General features: G+C 44.1%; 1 pseudogene; it reads left to right on the top strand.

The window, feature by feature from the left end:
- Window positions 1-915: 915 nt before the first annotated feature.
- LOC103730340 lies at window positions 916-1,792 on the top strand (annotated as a pseudogene).
- Window positions 1,793-7,168: the final 5,376 nt, after the last annotated feature.

The following is a 7,168-nucleotide window of genomic DNA, read 5'->3' as shown; positions in this document are numbered from 1 at the left end:
TCTTATAGGGTTTATACTGAGTACAATATTGTATAACTGTAATAATTCAACTGTAAACCTAAAAATTTACAGCCAAATTTGAAAGAGATGCATCCTACCTCAGGAAAACGTTATTGAATATGTCAATGGTGTTGTAATGATATGCCTCTTCTAAGTATGTTGTTATTAAATAAATCATTTTTAAAAATTAAAAAAAATATTTTAAAAAAAGATTGTTTGGGGGGCTGGAGAGATGGCTCAGTGGTTAAGAGCACTGTCTGCTCTTGCAGAGGACCCAGGTTCGATTTCCAACACCCACATGGTGGCTATGAACCATCCTTAACTCCAGTTCCAGTGGAATCTGAAGCCTTCTTCTAACCTCCAAGGCATCACACGCCACGGGTGTACTCACATACATGCAGGCAATGTACTCATCACATAAAATAATAAATAAATAAATAAAAGATTGTTTGAGATGTATGAAATACACAAAAATTCAATAAAAATTAATTTAAAAAATAACTCCCCCTTCCCCAAAAGTGCATACTGTTCTTGCAGGCACCTAAGTTTGATTCCCAGATGGCTCACAACCACCTAGAACTCCAGCTCCGTAGGATCAGACACCCTCTTCTGGCCTTGAGTGGCACCTGCACTCATGTGCACATACCCACACAGTAGGCACATACACAGAGATGCATATCATTAAAAAAAATTTTTTTAACCTCAGTCATGGTGGCAAGAACCTTTAATCCCAGCATTCTGGAGGCAGAGGCAGTCAGCTCTCCATGAGACCAAGGCCAGTCTAAGTTCCAGGGTGGCTGGAGCTAGGGAAACCTTATCAAAAAAGAAAATCTTGGCATTGCCAGTGCCTGTGCCTGCCACACCTGGCTTCTCTGTCCCGGAGGAGGCCAGAGGGCACTGTGATCAGCAGGAACCATGTTCCAATGCAAGCTCATGGCCCTGGACTTCTACAACCCACCTGCTTCAACTGCAAAGATGAAACAATTTAGAAACTTTGTTTGTCTTGAAGACTAGAAAATCTATGAGATTGAAGTCAGAGGGAATTTAAGAAACATCCACACCAGTGACTGGCCCAAGTTCTTTGAAAAGTATCTCAGAGATGTTAACTGTCCTTTCAAGATTCAGGATAGGCAAGAAGCAATTGACTGGCTTCTTGGTTTAGCTGTAAGACTTGAATATGGAGATAATGCTGAAAAAAAACAAGGACTTGCCAGGGGTGGTGGTGCACGCCTTTAATCCCAGAACTCGGGAGGCAGAGGCAGGTGGATCTCTGTGAGTTTCAGGCCAGCTGGGGCTACAGGGAGACCCTGTCTCAAAAAGACCAAAAAGAAAAAAAAAATACAAGGACTTAGCACCCAATAATACTAAAACTACTGACAACACAACTAAGAACACAGAGCTGTTGATCAACTTGGACATAAATAACTCTGATTTCAAGGCTGGTGTAATGGCTTTGAGGGACCTCCTGCTAACCTCCTGCAGATTCAGCACCACACCACCATGATTACCTAGTAATACTTAAGGCAATTTGCATTTTGGTTCAAGAGCTTCTAACTCAGGATGCAGTTGCTAAAGTAAACCAAACCAAAGAGGGCCTGTTGCTTTAGACAAACATATTCTTGGTTTTGACACAGGAGATGCAGTTCTTAGCGAAGAAGCTCAGATTCTGTGATTGCTACACATAGAAGAACTTAGAGAACTCCAGACAAAAATCAACGAAGTCATAGTAGCGGTCCAAGCAATTATTGCCAATCCAAAAACAGACCACAGACTGGGGAAAGTTGGAAGATGAACCATCAGAATGTCACCTTCTGACCTTCTTAGTACAGTTGGGAACCATGTATACTTCTGGCATGTGCTTGGAAATCAATGTCACATTTTCGAGGGAGAATCCCAGAAAATGAGCAGTGTTTAGAGATTTACCGCCACCACTTTTTTCTTTAATAAAGTTTGGGAAAGTTCAAAAAAAGTCTTAAAGCAAGCAAGCAAAAAACATGTCAGTTTTCTGTTATAATGACATGATGAACTTATAAGAAGGAAGATTATCTGACTCGCAGTTTCACAGATTTTAGTCCATGATGAGTTGATCCTGTTGCTTTGACTTTGTGGTAACACATCATGATGGAGAAAACTGATCAGTTAATGGCCAGAAAGGAAAAGAGAAGAAAAAGGGGCTGGCATCCCTGTATACTCTTTGAGAATATCTCCCTCATGTCTTAAAGATGTCCCAGTAGGCCCACCTTTTACAGTTCTACCACCTACCAATAGTGCCAAGATAGAGGATAACTATCTATTTATTTACTTTTTATTTGTGTGTGCATTTGTGTGTGTATGTTGCAATAGAGTTTTCCTGTTTATCCAAGGCTAACCTAAAACTGTGTGCCCTGGGCTACTCTTGAATTCACAGTAATTCTCCTGTCTCACTCTCCAGAGTGCTGGGACCACAAGTCTGCACCAACATGCCAGGCCTCAAGTAATATTTTGAATTACCTTATACCCATTTTTCTCCCTCCAACCCCATGATAGCCTTGCAAAGCAAGAGGCAAACAATCATGGTAGAAACTAGCCTTGTACTTCTGGAGGGGAGAAAATAGAGTAAGAATTCCTCCAAAGCTCCATTCCGAGGTAACTGTCATTGTTGAACCTGTGGTTGATTTGATATGGCTCACAGCTCACCAAGGATGAACAGCCTTGCCCCAGAAGTATTTTTGGAAAACAACAATGGGAATATTTTAAGTATCTCTGTTATCACCAGTGATAGCAACTGGGGCAAATAAGCTAACTAAAGCATTTTTTAAAATTCTTTATTATTTTTATTTCACGTGTATGAGTATACTGCCTGAATGTATGTAGGTGCACCCATGTCATGCAATGCCCGTGGAGGTCAGAAGAGGATGTCAGATCCCCTGAAACTGGAGTTACAGACAGTTGTTAGCTGCCATGTGGGAGTGGGAATTGAACCTGGGACCTCTGCATGAGCAGCCAGTGTTCTTAACCACTGAGCCATCTCTCCAGCCCTAACTAAAGCATCTTAAAAAGGAGACCAGGGAAATTTGTAGGCCTAAAGTCTGCACATGTCTGTAGGATTGGGCATAGGCCCAGGAAATACCTGAAAAGGCTCTAAGAGCTCACCTCGCTCTGGTTGACTTTGAGGCTCTGTGAACATCAGAAGGGAAAAATAGAGGTGCAAAGTTAAGAATCTACCTGAGCACTAAAGGTGTGTTTCTGTATGCCCATAGAGCAAAAGTTGGGAGATTTAGTGATTCCAAATATTTAAGGAAGTCTTTATCTAGTAACTAGCTGATCATTCAGCTAGCTGTTCAAAGTGTTCAAAGGGAAAAAAATGTCAACCTTACTGAGAAATTATTAGATGAATGACAATGCAGACACTGTGGGGCTGGAGAAATGGCTCAGTTGTTAAGAGCACTGACTGTTCTTGCAGAGGCCCTGGGTTCAATTCCCAGCGCCCACATGATGGCTGACAACTGTCCATAGCTCCAGTTCTGGGGATCCAATGCCTTCTTCTGACCTCTGCAGGCATTGCATGACAGGGGTGCACTTATATACATGCAGGCAATATGCTCATACACATAAAATAAAAATAATAACATTTTTAAGAAAAGAAAATGCAGACACTGCATTATAAAACATGGAATGCAGCTATAACAGTATTTAAAATGCAGAGCTGTAAATATTTGTATTAACAACCAAAGTCTGGCATGGTAGCACAAGCCTATAATCCCAGCACTTGGAAGGCAGAGACAGAAAGGGATAGCCTGGGATGCATAGGGAGACTCTATCTTAAAATAGACAAGCAAACCACAACTCCTCAAATATGCAACTTCAGACCTAGGACACAGGTGGCATGGATTTTGGAAGTGCTGATGCTGAAGAGTCTTTGTTTCTTTTTTCTTTTTTATTTGTTTATTTTGTTTTGAGACAGGGTCTCCCAGCTAGCTGGCTTGGAACTCGCTATGTAGACCAGGCTGGCCTTGAACTCACAGAGATCCACCTGCCTCTGCAGTATTTCTTTTTCTGAGGACTCTGACAAAAACAGGAGCCCTCAAAAGGAAACATAGATGCCAAATACCTGAGACAACTGCCTCCTCTTGTGACTACAGTCCTCAGTCAGCTTCCTGAGATCACACAGCCAGGTGCAGCAGAATCATCACCATGACAAAAGGGACAAGGCTGGCATCTTCATGTAGGGCTTGGAACCAAGCTTCCCCAGAATGTTTTCATAACCGCTACCTGCCTGGCAAATCACCTGCATACACTCAACATGCTGTATGGACTGTGGCTAAGCTGAATGGTACATTGACTCCCTATGTTCATCAGGTGGCCTCTGTGGAAAGCAGCTTTCTCAACTCTACCATCAGCAACATGCAAACATTTTGCCATGCTACCTGTACTAACCTTGGTCAATTTCAAATTCTCTCTGATCTGATCAAGATCCTCTAGGTCTGCAGATCTCTGGCAATATGCAGCCTGCACTGGTGTCTAAGCTCATTGCACACCTGAGGCTGGTGCACCTGGAGGTCATGTGCTTCCTCACCATCACTATGATAAAGGCAATACCCTTCCTCTTCTTCATGCAATGCCACTGTGCAGGGCAGCCACTGTCCTCCCTAGCTGGCTTGTTTATCTGGCTTGTGTTGAGAGAGAGAGAGAGAGGGGAGAGAGAGAGAGAGAGAGAGAGAGAGAGGAGAGATTGTTCACATGTGAGGATGCAAATGCACATATGCTGCAGAGTGTGTGTGGAAGTCAGAGGACCTTGGATGTTGGTCCTCACCTTTCTCCCTTGTTTGACAGAGTCTCTTTGATACTGCATACACCAGGCTAGATGGCCCCAAAACTTCTGGAAATTCTCCTTTATCACACTATTTTTATCTATATTTCTTTATCTACATTCTATCTCCCATAGGGGTTTGCTGGGATGACAGATGCTTGCACTACTGTCTAGTTTTAACATGGGTTCTAGAAACCCAAACTCAGGGTGTCAGGCTTATGCAACAAGCACTTTTACCCACTGAATCATCTCTTCAGCCACCGTAGCTGGCTTCTTTTCTTAAAAATTTTTTTTTTTATTTTTTATGTGTATGAGTGTATTGCCTGTATGTAGGTGAGTGCATCCATGTTGTACAATGCCCATGGAGGTCAGAAGAGTGTGTCAGAGTCCTCTGAAACTGTAGTTAGAACAGTTGTTAGCTGCCATGTGGGTTCTGGGAATTGAACCTGGGTCCTCTACAAAAGCAGCCAATGCTCTTGATTGGTAAGCCATTAAGAGACAACCCCCCTAGCTGGCTTCTTCAACTGAACTACTTGGTCTCCAGCAGCAGCCAGTGGCTGATGGCACCTTTTTATGGTCTCATCTCCATGACCACCAATCACTGCCATCTGCATCACCAGACAGCATATCCAGTGACTTCATTATGATTTGTGTGGCTACCCCACTGACACCCTTACTTTGAGCTGGCCCAGCTCACAAGCAGATGGGGCAGAACAAAAAAGTGGTCTGTGCACAGACAGGAAGAATGAGGTATTCAGCTTCAGCCTCAGCCTCAGCTTGCAGTCATCTTCCAGGCTCAGGCTCAGAATCACTTCAGCCCTGTCTCCATCCATCAGCTTTGTCATTTTGGCCACTTCTGGGCTGTTTCCTTCTGGGCCTCTAGGTGAGGCCTGACATCATGGGCACTAGCACTTAAGGAAATGACTTCATTCCTTTTCTTGCCATATTATTGACTTACCACATTATGCTTATGGCTGAATATTAATGGCTGAGAGGGACAGTCACTGACTGCCAGCCTGATCCTGGCTGAATGCTGTTCCTCATGAGGACCCTACTGTGGTCAATAGTGGTGTGCCACTGATGTAGCAAGGATCTTAACACACATTTGAGTCATCTTCATATCTCGTTCCTCTTTCTACAAGCTGTATTGAGATTGAAAAATCCTTGGTCTGAGTCCATCCAAGTCTCAGCAGAAAGAGAACCAACTGGCATGGTTTCATGCAGCATAAGGTCTCATCCTAGGATAACTCTTAGAAGCTGGGCCTGCTAGGAGAACCCCATCCCACTTGTGGTTACTGGCCCACAGGATGGAGTTCAGTGCTGTCCCTGTGGCCAGCAGTTCCTGAATGAGCTCTGGCAGCCCACTGACTCACATCACCTGGTTTGACTTTGCACTCTCCAGCCTAGGCATATAGCACAAGCTCAAGGTGAGACTTGCAGAGGTGGTGAGACCCCTGGGCCTCACAGTCTCTTCCTGAGGCCAGGCTGGTACTGGGCAGTGATCTCCCTGGTTGTGATATGGTATGGAGGGACTGCTCTTCACCCACAATCCAACCCCAGCTGCCCTCCACCACAGGGTCAGGCTTTCTCATGGGCAGTGTTGGGGTCACTGAGGCAGAGTAACTAAAAGGCCAGAGAAAAGCATGTTCACAAGTTACTTAAATTGAGAGAATTAATATTATAAAAAAATCACTGGGCTAGGGATGTAACTCAGTTCTAACCAAGCATCAAGCATCACACAGACACAGACACAGACAGACATCCTCCAAGCTTTCCTCCTTGTCTCTGTTGCTGTGTGTGTGTGTGTGTGAGAGAGAGAGAGAGAGAGAGAGAGAGAGAGAGAGAGTTAACCATATGAAAACTTATAGAAACTCACAGAATGCAAGTTATCCTGGAGGTCATCATTCAGAAAGCAGCTACCATTCCCAGGAGGGCTTTCATGCATAGAGAAAGTAGTTGGAATTATTAGAACACAGGTTGTATAGTAAACTTCAGACATCTGAGAAGTCTTGCATGGATGGTATCAGAGCTCATGGAAAGGGGCCTACAGGACTGAGACCCAGACCTCAGGGGAGGGGTGCTGGCCAATGATGTGCACATTTTTGAAGCAGGCACCTTGAGGCTGATTCTGTCCCCATAAAGAGCTGCAAAGTAGACTCAGCTCCTGCCACAGGGAAGAGCTTCAGGGATGAAGAAATGCAGTGGAGATAGGAGTCAGACGACAGCTTCATGAAGCAGAGACTAGGAGGTGGCTTGGAGCCCAGAAGTAATGGATTTAACTACCAGCTGAGAGTCCTGGGCCTAGAACAGTTACTTCTGAGTTTGTATATCCTGCCTGCCCATGGTAGACAGGCTCTGGTACTATGCTAATCCAGTTTC

This window comes from Nannospalax galili, unplaced genomic scaffold (genome assembly GCF_000622305.1).
Source record: "Nannospalax galili isolate Female #2095 unplaced genomic scaffold, S.galili_v1.0 scaffold332, whole genome shotgun sequence".
NCBI classification, from domain to species: domain Eukaryota; kingdom Metazoa; phylum Chordata; class Mammalia; order Rodentia; family Spalacidae; genus Nannospalax; species Nannospalax galili.
This window is presented reverse-complemented; position numbering and strand designations above follow the sequence as displayed.